General features: G+C 42.3%; 1 long non-coding RNA gene across 4 annotated transcripts in view; it reads left to right on the forward strand.

The window, feature by feature from the left end:
• Nucleotides 1–1,280: 1,280 nt before the first annotated feature.
• Nucleotides 1,281–14,794, forward strand: part of LOC127487319 (uncharacterized) — a 37,356-nt gene continuing 23,842 nt past the window's right edge. The window contains exons 1-3 of one of the 4 annotated variants that reach the window (XR_016222425.1): nucleotides 1,281–1,698; nucleotides 1,876–1,939; nucleotides 6,442–6,510. This is a non-coding gene — a long non-coding RNA (uncharacterized LOC127487319). The remainder of the gene's footprint in view (nucleotides 1,699–1,875; nucleotides 1,940–6,441; nucleotides 6,511–14,794) is intronic. The other 3 variants (XR_016222426.1, XR_016222424.1, XR_016222423.1) reach the window with 3 other exon arrangements.

The raw sequence follows: 14,794 nt of genomic DNA on the forward strand, positions 1-14,794 counted from the left end.
GTAGCAGCTGTGCTTCTTTGAAAGGCAGGTTTCTGCTCTTTTTTTTTTTTTTTTTTTTTTTTTTTACAGGCAGAGTTAGACAGAGAGAAAGGTCTTCCTTTTCCGTTGGTTCACCCCCAGAATGGCTGCCACTGTGGCTGGCGCGCTGCGCGAATCTGAAGCCAGGAGCCAGGTGCTTCCTCCTGGTCTCCCACGCGGGTGCAGGGCCCAAACATTTGGGCCATCCTCCACTGCCTTCCTGGGCTACAGGAGAGAGCTGGCTTGGAAGAGGAGCAACCTGGGCAGAATCTGGCATCCCAACCGGGACTAGAACCTGGAGTGCCAGCGCTGCAGGTGGAGGATTAGCCAAGTGAGCCACGGTGCCTGCCTATGCTCTTAAATGAGATATCTGACAGCATTACTCAGAGACAGGCTCATCAGCAGCATTCCAGCATTGGATGTCTGGCTTTTGTACAGGCATCACATTGAGTGAACTCACCAGGAGAAAAATGGTAGCAGAGATTTTGATCATGATGACAATTTTCTCTGCTGGGCAAACAAAATCACTCGAATTTAGGTAGATGGATACATAGATGAGGGAGAGAGAGACAGAGTATAGAATTAGGGGGTTCTAAATTTTTAGTTTAGCAAATATTTTAACGACATAACATTTATTTCAGTTACCATAGTTGGTATTCCTTTCTTTTTTTCCTTTTTTCTTTCTTTCTTCCTTTTTTTTCCCTCAGTTTAAGTATTTATAGGTGTCCTGCACAGACAATAAGGAAAACCCAAATCCCCAATTTTTGGTGTTTTTCTGTTACTGCAGGCTTACAAAAAAAGGTACACAGTAAAGTCTAGTGCAAACAGCCCCAAATCCCTGGTGGTCTTTCCTTTTCTCAAAACAGGCTGGACTGTGGTTGAGCTAAGATTCTTTCTGCTTCTCTACCTTAAGGTTCAGACTAAATCGAGCAAAATAGTTTACCTGGATCTTCATCCTGACCTTAAACCTGAACATTTACTACCTTCATCTATTGTGGAAGCCTGGAAAATTTAGCCTGCAAGAAAGTAAGAGCTACCTCCTTCAAGCAAGCACCTGTGTACCCTCCACAGCTGCAAACCTCACCCGCACCTGCTACTCTTTTCAAAGGCAGAGGAGCAGGTCTGTGCTTGACTCCCTACACCCTCCTTTGGGAAATGGGCCTGGGGAAGGGAAGACGGGGTGTGCGGACGTTATTCTTCTTTTTATTTGACAGGCAGAGTGAGAGAGAGACCGAGAGAAATGTCTTCCTTCCGTTGGTTCACTCCCCTAATGGCCGCTATGGCCTGCGCAGAGCGATCCCAAGCCAGGAGCCAGGTGCTTCCTGTTGGTCTCCCATGCTGGTGCAGGGGCCCAAGCACTTAGGCCATCCTCCATTGCCCTCCCGGGCCACAGCCGAGAGCTAGCCTGGAAGAGGAGCAACCAGAACTACACCCCGGTGCTGCAAGCGGAGGATTAAGCAAATGAGCCACAGCGCCGGCCCTTAGACTTTATTCTAAGCACTGCCCTAAGGGCGCGCACGCGCACGCGCACGCGCACGCTGGCTTACCCCTTGTAACCTAAAAGTTGTTTGTATCCCCACTGCATCAATACAAACTGGATGCACTTAAAGTTCAGCAGAAGTCCGATGCCAAACTGCCGCTAAACGGAGGAGCTGGAGTTCGAAAGAGAAGTTTGAGAAGGTAATAAATAAATGATTAACCTTGCTCCCCCCCAGGTGGTTGTAGCCTCCGGCCGTGTGGGAATTCTACTTAGGGTGTTGAGGGGACACTGGGAGAACTGGATCTGCAGAGAGCGACTCTTTAAATGATACCATTTATTTTTAGCTTTGGCCTTTATTATATTCTTTCCACTTACAGATCTTCTTTGTAGAGTTCCAAGGAGGGAAACCAGAGGCTTCTTGGGTTGTACGTGGTTACCAAGGTGGGTCTACAAACGCTTAGCTTCTGTTTCACTCCCGTGTCAGAACATCTGCTTGTGCGCCCAGAATCATGCCTAGCTCATCATCTCCAGTATCTATTCAGAGTCTGTCCCACTGGGAGTCGCGTCCTCTGGGATTGCTTTCCTAAGGACGCAGTTTTGAAGGGGAGAAATGCTTTTACCGGCTTTCTTCCCCATGTCTTTTACTCTCCTGATGAACTTGCCCTTTCAAACGCTCTCTAAGGACAGAGGAAATGAGCGCATTTGGAAAGAAATGGGCTCCTGATCATTCTGGATTGGTTCGCTCTACAGTAATGGCGCCTGCTCGTTTTATTTTAAGGAACTTTGCTTAGGCAAGTTGCTGAGTGCAGCAAGGTGGTTTTCACTAAAATAAACTTATTGAATTTTGGTGAGCCTCTGAGACTAAAAAAGGAAAGACAATTGCCTATAAAAAGTGGAATTGTTGTCTTTTGGTAGAGAAGAACAGTAGGTGTATGCAGCTTCGAAGTGATAAACCTGTACGTCTCCAACTTTGTTTGTACACCTGCCAAGTCTCCCCAGCAGCTGTCTTCATCATAGCCATCTGAGCACTGAGAGAAAAGTCCACAGTTTCTCAAACAACATGCATCGTAACTAAACTTTAAAAAGATTTTTATACCATCAGTCAGAAAGTTTACGACTGTAGGCACGGTAAATTTGAGAGTGTAAAATGTGTGGAGATTTTTATTCCTTTTGTTTTACATAACCACTATGCTTTCAGAAGACAGCCTGCTTAATAAATGAGAAGGAAAATGGCAGCAGGTTCTTTAACGAAGCTGAGTATCTCTCACTACTTGGAAAGGTGTTGGAGAGAAAGAGCACTGTGACCTAGTCAGAGATTCACAGATAGAGAGAGGGAGAGACAGAGAGAAAGGTCTTTCATCCACTGGTTCACTCCCCAAATGGCCACAATGGCCAGAGCTGAGCCGATCCGAAGCCAGGAGCCTCCTCCAGGTTTCCTATGCAGGTGCAGGGGCCCAATGACTTGGGCCATCTTCTACAGCTTTCCCAGGCCACAGCAGAGAGCTGGATTAGAAGAGGAGAAGCTGGGACTAGTGCTGGCGCTCACATGGGATGCTGGCACAGCAGGTGGAGGATTAACTTACTGTACCACAGTGCTGGCCCTGTGACCTAGTGATCTTAAATAGGTGGTCACATCACATCATTCATGTTACATCACATTGTTATAATTTTTAAAGGCTTACTATTATTAAGCCAATACTCATTTCCATGACTGGGAAAAGAACGGTTCAAAAATCTTTCAGGGGCAGGAGTTGGGCATAGCAGTTGAGGTGCCACATCCCACACTGGAGTGTCTCAGTTTGAGTCCCATCTCCACTCCCGATTTTAGCTTCCTGCTAACTTGCAGCATAAGAGGCAAAGCAGATAATGCCTCAAATGCTTGGGTTCCAACTACTCTCGTGAGACATCTGATTGAGTTCCCAGCTCCAGGCTTCGGTCCGGCCAGCCCTGGCTATTGTGGGCATGTAGGGGCGTGAACCAGCAGTACAAGAGAGCTCTGTCTGTATGCTGGATTTTCTGTTAGAAATTATTTTAAACATGCCTTAAAGTTCACAAACGTTAAGCTAACATTTAAAATGGCTACTTTTGGTGTCGGGTCATCATTGCAAGGAAGTAATAACCTGTTCCCACCACTGTACAGAACCTGCAGTGTCACAGTGTCATTTTCATAAGGTGCTCAAGAGAGAATTTATATTGTGTATAAGAGATCGTTATAAGAAACATGTATCTAAATTTTCAATTTTATTCTTTCACGGAATGCTGATTGCTTTTTTATTTGCTGACTAAATCACACTAAATTTAAATGTAAATTCTTTTTAGATGCCACAGAATAATGCATATTAGTAAAACCTTTTTTAATTCAATTCATACTGGCTTTTTCATTTTTGACCTGATTTTATCACATTAAATGACTTGTTTTTCCCCTGTGTCAATTGCATAAAAATCATAGTATCATTAGTAATAAAGCATCAAAGTCTTCTATGGACAGATCATATTAAATATTTAATTTACTCTTCTACCCCTTTCCAGAAGAACATTATAAGAAAACCTTTCCATAAAATCAGGACAGGGATGGTGGATAAAACGCCTGTTGGAATGCCCGCACCCCATCTTGAGTACTTGGGTTAGAGTCCTGGCTCTCCTGACTACAGCTTCCTGTTAAAGCATACCCTGGGGGTCAGCAGGGAAGTGCTCAAGGAACTGGATCTCCAGCTACCAACATGGGAGACCCAGATTGAGTTCCTGACTCCTGGCTTCAACTTGCTCAGCCCTGGCTGTTGTAGGCGTGTGGGGAGTGAATCAACAGACTCCAGTCATATGAGGAAAACGTTAACAAATGAAATCAACCTGATTTGGGGTTTTCGGGCACTGAGAGGCATGGCTCTGTTCGAAAACCAAGTTATTTACCAAAGGGGGCACTTGGTCATTAACAAAAAGAGCAGAGAAATTGTTGGCAGACTTGGCCATTCGGTTACTGTCAGACTTGGGTGACCAAAATCCAAATCTGGTGAGAATTTATTTATGCTGAATGACTTCCCAAACAATAGGTAAGCTTTGGAAGGAGAACCTAAATTTGACCATTATCAAATGACTAAGACGACATCACAATAAAAAGAAAAGAATCATTCTGACTCAATGTTAAAGCAAATTACAGAATGCTGCCAGGAATATGAAGATCTTTCTTCTTAGAACTGATGAGTGCTTGATAGTCATTACTGCAGTATAAATTTTTCTTGACAGGCAGAGTGGACAATGAGAGAGAGAGAGAGACAGGGAGAAAGGTCTTCCTTTTGCGGTTGGTTCACCCCCCATGGCCGCTGCGGCCGGTGCACTGTGGCCGGCACACAGCGCTGATCCGAAGCCAGAAGCCAGGTGCTTCTCCTGGTCTCCCATGTGGGCGCAGGGCCCAAGGACCTGGGCCATCCTCCACTGCATTCCCGGGCCACAGCAGAGAGCTGGACTGGAAGAGGAGCAACTGGGACAGAATCCGGCACCCTGACTGGGTCTAGAACCTGGGGTGCTGGAGCCGCAGGCGGAGGATTAGTCTATTGTGCCGTGGCGCCGGCCACTGCAGTATAAATTAATGAAGACATCTACCTTGAAATGTAGTGTGTCAGCACCAGGACAGTAAACAGACACTGGAGCCAGAGATCTAAGAGTGGGGTAACTTGTTTCATTTACTCCAGTACATAAAGATAGGAATATGTGTGTCTGTATGTATATGTGTGTATATATATCGAACTTTGAGAAATTCACTGACCAAAGCAATGACAACAAAAAGCAAGCAGTGTTTGTGCAAACTACATGAACTAGAGTCTACCTTCTCCAAAGCTTAGTTACAAAATTAACCTTTGGTTCGCTCTTTAATGCTTCTGATCTCTTCAGAGGTTTGCAAATGACTATGCTATACTTTTAAAGCGTTTTCTTTTAGGACTTCTTAACTGTTTTTTCTGTTTTTCATTCAAAATGGTCTCTTATTCACTTCAAATATCCCGGCCCTGGCTGCCTCCCTTGTCACAGAAGGAAGTGGGCACAGGTGAATCTTCTATGGAAAGGCTTTGCTGTTGACTACATCTGACTTGTTATGTAACACATATACTTTTTTTTAAAAGATTTATTTGTTTGAAAGACAGAATTACAGAGAGAGGTAGAGACAGAGAGAGAGGTCTTCCATTCGCTGTTTCACTCCCCAGATGGCTGCAAAGGCTGGGATCCGAAGCCAGGAGTCAGGAGCTTCTTCCAGTTCTCCCACATGGGTGCAGGGGCCCAAGGAGTTGGGCCATCTTCTTCTGCTTTCCCAAGCCATAGCAGAGAGCCAGATTGGAAGTGGAGCAGCCTGGGCTCGAACTGGCGCCCATATGGGATGCCAGCGCTTCAGACCAGGGCTTTAACCCACTGCACCAGTGTCATCCCCACACATATACTTTTTATTTATTTATTTATTTTTATTTGTTTGACAGGCAGAAGTGGACAGTGAGAGAGAGAGACAGAGAGACAGAGAGAAAGGTCTTTTTTGCTGCAGTTGTAGTATAGCTGGTAATATCAATGTTTGCAGCACCGGCATCCCATATGGGCATTGGTTTGAGTCCTGGCTGCTCCACTTATGATCCAGCTTCCTGCTAATGCAGCTGGGAAAGAAGCGGAAGATGGCTCATGTGCTTGGGCCCCTGCACCCATGTGGTATCCCAGAAGAAGCTCCTAGTTCCTGGCTTCCACCTGGCCCAGCACTGTCTGTTGTGGCCATCTGGGGAGTGAACCAGCAGATGGAAGATCTCTCTCTGTTTCTCCTCTCTCTGTAATTCTGTCTTTCAAACAAATATTTAAAAAAATAAATAATCCCCCCTAATGTGGCCAACATTGTTAATTGGCTTGATGCCTGAAAGAGTAGGATCTCTTTCCATGGGATGCATTAATCTTTTTTTTTTTTTTTTTTTTTTTTGTAGAATCTGCTAATCTATAACTGGCACTGCTGAGGGTCCTTCCTGCAAGAAGGTGAGAAGCATGGTGGGAAGGTAAATAAAGTATTTATTTATTTGAAAGGCAGTGTTATATACACACATACAGAAGCAGAGAGAGAGAGAGAGAGAGAGAGAGAGAGAGATATCTTCCATCCGTTGGTTCACTCCCCAGTTGGCAGCAATGGCCACAGCTGCACTGACCCAAAGGTAGGAACCAGGAGCTCTATCTGGGTCTCCCATGTGGGTGCAGGGGCCCAAGCACATGGGCCATTTTCTGCTGCTTTCCCAGGCACATCAGCAGGGAGCTGGAGCAGAAGTGGAGCAGCTGGGACTGCATCTGAGCTGCAGGCTGCAGCTTGACCAGCTATGCCACTGTGCCGGCCCCGAGTAGAAATGTTTTCACAGAGGCCTGCTGGCACAGGGAAGGTGGCCCCAGGCTCCCAAAAACACATCTGTGGGGAAGGGGAGAGCCCAGTGTTTGGGCTCAAGGCAACGGTGGAGGCAGGGATGAAGAAGAGCTGGCATAAGCCCAGATTTCACCTGAGGCTGGAAGCCTGTCCCAACACAGCCAGCTTTGGGCAGTGCTGTCATCTCAGTAACAGTGGGCAAACATCATGTGATAAGGTAGAGAAGTGTAGCCTGGGGACCTGTGCTTGGGGCATCACTCCTAGAGCACCATCAGGCATCCTGAGGCCCCAGATGCTCCTTGGCAGTGTAATCGACTGAGTGTGACCAGCGAAAACACAGCTATGCAGGTGCAGACCCATGTTGGCCTCTGTGCCATCCTTCTCCCCTCTCCCCCAAACTACTGAGTCCTGGTGATTCTTTCACCAAGGGAAGAGATTGATCGGTTTCTGTACCAACCAGAAATGTGAATTGGTGAACAATTGATTGTAAAAATAAGCGTGTGACTATACTGGTGTTTCTGGGTTGGTGGAGCTGGTCAAAGACTAAAGACACATTCATTTTCTTCTCTCTCTCTGCTTCTCACTTACAAAATCCCAAGTGACCAGACAGGACCTTGTTAACCTGCTGGGAACACACTAATGAGTGGTCCAGACCCCATCAGCTCAATGGAATAAGGTGGGGCAGGACTATACAAGCACAGGCCGTGGTGTAACAGATAGGATAACACTCTTGGCCACTTGCATGCAAAACTAGAGGGTAAAGATCAGCCTTGGGATGACTTTTGGCCCTAATTTAAAATTGTTATTAAATTGAAATGGAGGGCCGGCGCCGTGGCTCACTAGGCTAATCCTCCGCCTAGCGGCGCCGGCACACCGGGTTCTAGTCCCGGTCGGGGCGCCGGATTCTGTCCCGGTTGCCCCTCTTCCAGGCCAGCCCTCTGCTGTGGCCAGGGAGTGCAGTGGAGGATGGCCCAGGTGCTTGGGCCCTGCACCCCATGGGAGACCAGGAGAAGCACCTGGCTCCTGGCTCCTGCCATCGGATCAGCGTGGTGCGCCAGCCGCAGCGCGCCGGCCGCGGTGGCCATTGGAGGGTGAACCAACGGCAAAGGAAGACCTTTCTCTCTGTCTCTCTCTCTCTCACTGTCCACTCTGCCTGTCAAAAAAAAAAAAAAATTGAAATGGAAAAACTAAAAGTGAGTGTGTCACAAAATATACATATGATATTTTCTGTTTTAAGAGTTTAACTAAGGAATTAGGTTTTGTTGATAAAATAACTTTAAATAAGCTTTTAAGAATAAATTTGATTTTTCTTACAAAAAATACTAAGGTTAGGCCACCACCTGTGATGCCGGCATCCCACATGGGTGCCAGTTTGTGTCCTGGCTGCTCTGTTATCTATCCAGCTCTCTGTTAAGGCACCTAGGAAAGCAGTGGAAGATGGCCCAATTGCTTGGGCCCTTACTACCCTCATGGGAGACCCTGAAAATGCTCCTGGCTTCTGGCTTTGGCCTGGCCCCAGAGCTATCTGTTGTGGCCATTTGGGAAGGGAATGTGCATTTGGAAGATCTCTCTCTCTCTCTCTCTCTCTCTGTAACTCTGCCTTTCAAATAGGTAAATACATCTTTAAAAGAGAATAAAAAATACGTTCATCTTTATCTAAATATTAACTGATATTATGCCATTAGTCTTACTTTTTCAGATTATTGTGGCAACAACATTGCTAGTACCTGCTGCAATATTTTTTACATTGAAAGAAAAAGGTGAAGAAGTCTGGGAGACTAAACTTTTAAGTTTAGACTAAGTTTTAACATAAAACATTTTAATAATATACATGATTACATTTTTTTCTGGTTTCATTGGTACCTTTTAGTTATTTCAATTATAACTTTCAATTTGCATTAATAACCTGGGATTTTATATTTTATTGAAGTCATCTTTTTAAAAAGATTTATTTATTTATTTATTTATTTGAAAGCCAGAGTTACACAGAGAGAGAAGGAAAGGCAGAGAGAAAGAGAGAGGTCTTCCATCTGCTGTTTCACTCCCCAGTTGGCCACAATGGCTGGAGCTGGGCTGATCTGAATCGAGGAGCCAGGAGCTTCTTCCTACTCTCCCACATAGGTGCAGGGGCCCACACACTTGGGCCATCTTCTACTACCTTCCCAGGCCATAGCAGAGAGCTGGATGGGAAGAGGAGCAGCTGGGACTTGAACCAGTGCCCATGTGGATGCTAGCACTGTAAGCGGCAGCTTTACCCACTACGCCACAGTGCCGGCCCCTGAAGTCATCTTAAAATTGAAAAAAAAAAAAGTGTCAACTACTGTCAACCCTACTCTTCAATTATTTTCATTATCATCAGACATTGTTTATTCAAGGGACGTGAAGTAATTTTAATATTTGCCTAGTAACACATAATTATGTTAATTGCCTCTAAATTAATTCAACTGTTCTCTAAAGCAAAATATTTTGGAAATAACTGTCCTGTTATACATATACTTTCTTTGGTGGGGGTAATTCAGATTTGACTGCAATTCTTTTGCTTGAAGAGCTCAGAGTCTGTGTGTGTTTGCCACTGTGGACTATTTCCAAGGTATAGGACTTTTGGATTTATATGGAGGCTCTTTTCCTCACTGTGCCATTCAGGAACTGTAAGAGTGTGGACAGAGACTTTAAGCTTACTCAGGCATAATAAAAAAATGTATTGAAGGATTCTTCCAGGTATAAATATTTTTTGATTCTAACATCTTTTGATGGAAATGAATCATGTGATAAAAAATAAATAGTTCTTTTATTCAGATGAAGAGTCCAGTGAGTGAAAATAATATTCAGATGTTTGAAATATTCATCACTAAAACTTAGAAAACAAATAATTTAAGATATAACATGAGATAAAACATTTTAAAACATTTGTTTCAGAGTCAAATTCCAAAATAGCTTTAAAATAAATCTGAAATTCATGGTAAGCTTAATAATATTTATAAAATCAGGTGCTATTATCTTGTTCATAAAATGTTTTAATGAAGAACCAATGTACATTTAGGTCCAGGAGAGATTATTTATTTGTTGCTGTGTTTTCTATTTTCAAAAGTCGATTTTCTCTTTGTTTGATAGGGGTTTTAGTTTAGGACTATTTTGTAAACTAGGAGAGTAACTAAAATATGAAATAAGCTAATAAAAACTAACTGTTATTTCTTTTTTTAAAGATTTCATTTATTTATTTGAGAGGTAGAGTTACAGACAGTGAGAGGGAGAGACAGAGAGAAAGGTCTTCCTTCCATTGGTTCACTCTCCAAAAGGCCACATTGGCCGGAGCTGCGCCGTTCCGAAGCCAGGAGCCAGGTGCTTCTTCCTGGTCTCCCACACATGTGCAAGGGCCCAAGGACTTGGCAATCCTCCACTGCTTTCCCAGGTCACAACAGAGAGCTGGATTGGAAGAGGAGCAGCCAGGACACAAACTGGAGCCCATATGGGATGCCGGCGCCACAGGCTGAGGATTAATCTACTGCCTCATGGCGCAGGCTCCTTGACTAAAATTTTAATTGTCTTGATGGGTTAATGCTGTTTTGTTTTGGGCTAGCACTGTGGCACAGTGGGCTGAACTTCTGCCTGTGGCACCAGCATCACATACGGGCACCAGTTCAAATCCCAGCTGCTCTGCTTCTGATCCAGCTCTCTGCTTATGACCTGAGAAAGCAGTGGAAAATGGCCTCATTTTTTGGGCCCCCACACCCACATGGGAGACCCAGAATAATATCCTGCCTCCTAGCTCAGGATTGGCCCAGCTCTGGCCATTGTGGCCATATGGGGAGTGAACCAACAGATAGAAGACCTTTCTCTCTGTCTCTCCCTCTCTCTGTCTGTAAGTGTAACTCTCAAGTAAATTAATGAAATCTTTTAAAAATATGCTCGGTGTTTGCCGGCAAAAATAAAAGTTATTGAACCCAGAAGATCACTTATAAAACTTCATTCTTGCATTTATTAAGCAACAAAAAAATTTCACAGAAGACCCACCTTTGCTTTTTCAGTGTTGTCAACAAGAGAGGAGCTTTCTTTTTGCCCTTGTGTTTTTTTTTTCATATAAAAAGACAAACAGATATGAAGGAACAACCAAATGAACATTTCCAATAATATTTTAAATGTTTCATTAAGTTTCAATGCTTTATAATTTTTTTTATCTTTTATTTAATGAATATAAATTTCCAAAGTACGACTCATGTGTTACAATGGCTTCCCCCCCCATACCGTCCCTCCCACCCACAACCCTCCCCTTTCCCACTCCCTCTCCCCTTCCATTCACATCAAGATTCATTTTCGATTATCTTAATATACAGAAGATCAGCTTAGTATACCTTAAGTAAGTATTTCAACAGTTTGCTCCCACACAGAAACATAAAGTGAAAAATAATAGATGATTTTTTTTAAATGATGATGAAATCAGATCAGACCTATTGTCATGTTTAATCCCAGTGAGAGTCAAGTTGGGAATTGATAATTTCTTTCTTTTTTTTTTTTTTTTTTTACAGATCAGTTTAGTGTACATTAAGTAAATATTTCAGTCGTTTGCACCCCCATAGAAACACAAAGTGAAATATACTGTTTGAGTACTCGTTATAGCATTAAGCCTCAGTGTACAGCACGTTAAGGACAGAGATCCCACATGAGGAGTAAGTGCACAGTGACTCCTGTTGTTGACTTTACCAATTGACACTCCTGTTTATGGCATCAGTAATCTCCCTATGCACCAGTTATGAGTTTCCAAGGCTATGGAAGCCCCTTGAGTTCTCCGACTCTTATCTTGTTTAGACACAGTCATAGTCAAAGTGGAGGTTCTCTCCTCCCTTCAGAGAAAGGCACCTCCCTCTTTGAAGACCTGTTCTTTCCACTGGGATCTCACTCACAGAGATCTTTTTGCCAGAGTGTCTTGGCTTTCCATGCCTGAAATACTCTCATGGGCTTTTCAGCCAGATCCGAGTGCCTTTAGGGCTGATTCCGAGGCCAGAGTGCTATTTAGGACATCCGCCATTCTATGAGTCTGCTGAGTATCTCACTTCCCATGTTGGATCACTCTCCCCTTTATTTATTCTATCGGTTGGTGTTAGCAGATACTAGACTTGTTTATGTGCTCCCTTTGACTCTTCAATGCTTTATAATTAATATAGTTTACACATGACTGAAAGTTGTTTTGGTTCCCAATTAAACTTGCTTTGTCAAATTGTGTACAAGGTGACATGTGTATGTGTGTAATTAAATGAGCTTTAGACAAAACTTGCATCTCTCTCTGAAAACAGTCTTTAAAAGGTATAATACACATATTGAGAACAAGAAAAAAAACCGTATCTATGATATAGCAACTTTAAAAGGAATGCCAGATATTTAGAACTACACATGTTAAGGTAATCTAAAATATTACAAGCCAAAATCCAGCTAATTCTTCACGGATGCGCAAATAGAGCTCTCAGCATGAAGTTGCTGGAGAGCATAGAAAAGTTGCAAATGTGTATAAACATTCTGAAAAAATTACTTGAGCCATCTGCAGTTCTTTATAGATGCTATGTGCTTGGAACTCTTATTTTCTCCACTGTTTATTGCACAGATTTGTTTATGATTGGACTCACTAAAAAGTTGTCTGCTAAACAACTGGGTATTAAAGTACACCATTTTCTAACATCTCAAGGATAGAGGAGGGCAAAGGGAGCATGAGGCCAGAGCCCTGGGAATTCCCTGGAGAGCTCTGGGTTGTGACTGAGGAATCTCCAGGGTCAGTCAATAGCAACAACCTCTTCTATCAATGTCTGGTCCATTCTTTTGTGTTTGCATTTAAGAATTTTTTATTAATATAAAGTGAACAGATTTTGTATATTCCATAGGTATTGTTCCAAGAAGACAACCACACTTCCTTACTTCTCTGGCCTCTAATCTCTCTCCATCCCTCCCCTCTTTTCATCAGATTTTGAAAAGATCTAAGTTTAATCCTTCTACAGTCTCAGGCTTAATTCACCACTAATAATATTCAACAAGTAAAAAGTAGGAAGAATACAGTTTCACAGGAGCATAAACAAGGGCTAACAACAACAATCATATCCCAAAATAACTATTTCATTCCTATGCATTTTTGATATTCTATATTAAATGCCACATACCAGAGAGAACATATGGTATTTGCCTTTTTGAGACTGGCTTATTTTACTCAACATAATGGTTTCCAGTTACATCCATTTTGTTGTACAGACAGGATTTAATTCTCTTTTATGTCTGAGTATTCTATAGTGTATATAGACAACATTTTCTTTATCAAGTCATCAGGTGATGGATATCTGGGTTGATTCCATTTATTAGCTATTGTGAATTGAGCTGCAATAAACATGAGGGCACAACTAACTTTTCATAGGCTGGTTTAATTTTGTTTTGGCAAATTCCCAGGAGTGGGATGGCTGGGTCACACAGCTGATCTATTTTCAGATCTCTGGGGAATCTCTATACTGTCTTCTACTAGTTTACATTCCCACTGAAAGTGGATTGGGATAACCTTTTACTTACATCCTCATCAGCATTTATTGTTTTTTGAGTATTGGGTGATAGTCATTCTAACTGGGGTGAGGTGAAACCCAATTGTGGTTTTTATTTGCATTTCTCTGATGCCTAGCATTTTTTCATATATCTGTTGACCATTTGTATTTCATCCTTTGAAAACTGACTTTTTATGTCCTTTGCCCATTTCTTAGCTGGACTATTTTCTTGGTTGATGTTGAGTTTCTTAAGCCCTTTATATATCCTGGATATTAATCCTTTATCAGTTACATAGCTTGCAGTTATTTTCTTGCATTCTGTCAGCTTCATTTTAACTTTGCTGAGTATTTCCTCTGCAGAGCAGAAGCTTCTTAGCTTGATATAATCCCAATTCTCTATTTTTCTTTTTATTTCCTGTGCTTCTGGGGTCTTTTCCAAGAAGTCTTTGCCTATGCCAGTATCTCCCAGAGTTTTTGCAATATTTCCCTCCCATAATTTGGTGGTATCAGATAATAGATTAATGTCCTTTGATCCATTTTGAGCTGATTTTTTTTAATAAGGTGTAAGGTAGGGTCTTGTTTCACACTTCTGCATGCAGAGATCCAATGTTCCCACATCATTTTTGAAGAAACTGTTCTTTACCCAGGGATTGATTTTACCTCATTTGTCAAAGATTAGTTGATTGTAGATATATGGATTGATTTCTGGATTTTCTATCCTGTTCCACTTGTCTACGTGTATATTTCTGTTTTTGTGCCAGTTCCATGCTGTTTTGATTAAAATAGTACATGGTATATGTAGTATGTTGTGAAATCTGGTATTATGATATTTCCAGCTTTGTCTTTGTTGTTTAAGACAGCTTTAGCTATTTAGGATCTCAGCATCATTTTTTCTAGAACCGAGAATAATGTTGTTGGTACTACTTCTTTGAGTCTGTAAATTGCTTTGGGTGGTATGGACATTTTGATGATATTAATTCTTCCAATCCACAAACATGAAAGATTTTTCCATTTTTTGGAGTCTTTTTCTATTTTTTTATATGTATTGTGAATGGTAATGATCTTACAAGTTCTTTTTCAGCCATGGCATTGTTTGTGTATGCAAAGGTTATTGATTTTTGTATATTGATTTTTATATCCTACAACTTTCCCAAACTCCTTTATGAGTTGCAATAGCCTCTTAGTGGAATATTTTGGTTCCCCTATATAGAGGAATATATCATCTTCAGATGGGAATAATTTGGTTTCCCTACTTCTAATTGCATCTCCTTTATTTCTTTTTCTTGTCTAATGGCTCTGACTAAAATTTCAGAATTATATTGAATAGCAGTGGTGAAACTGGACATCCTTATCTGCTTCTGGACCTTAGTGGAAATGCTTCCAATTTCCCCCCATTCAATATGATGCTGACTGTAGGTTTATCAT

Source organism: Oryctolagus cuniculus, chromosome 16 (genome assembly GCF_051225735.1).
Source record: "Oryctolagus cuniculus isolate XC-2025 breed Fujian yellow rabbit chromosome 16, ASM5122573v1, whole genome shotgun sequence".
Lineage (NCBI taxonomy): Eukaryota > Metazoa > Chordata > Mammalia > Lagomorpha > Leporidae > Oryctolagus > Oryctolagus cuniculus.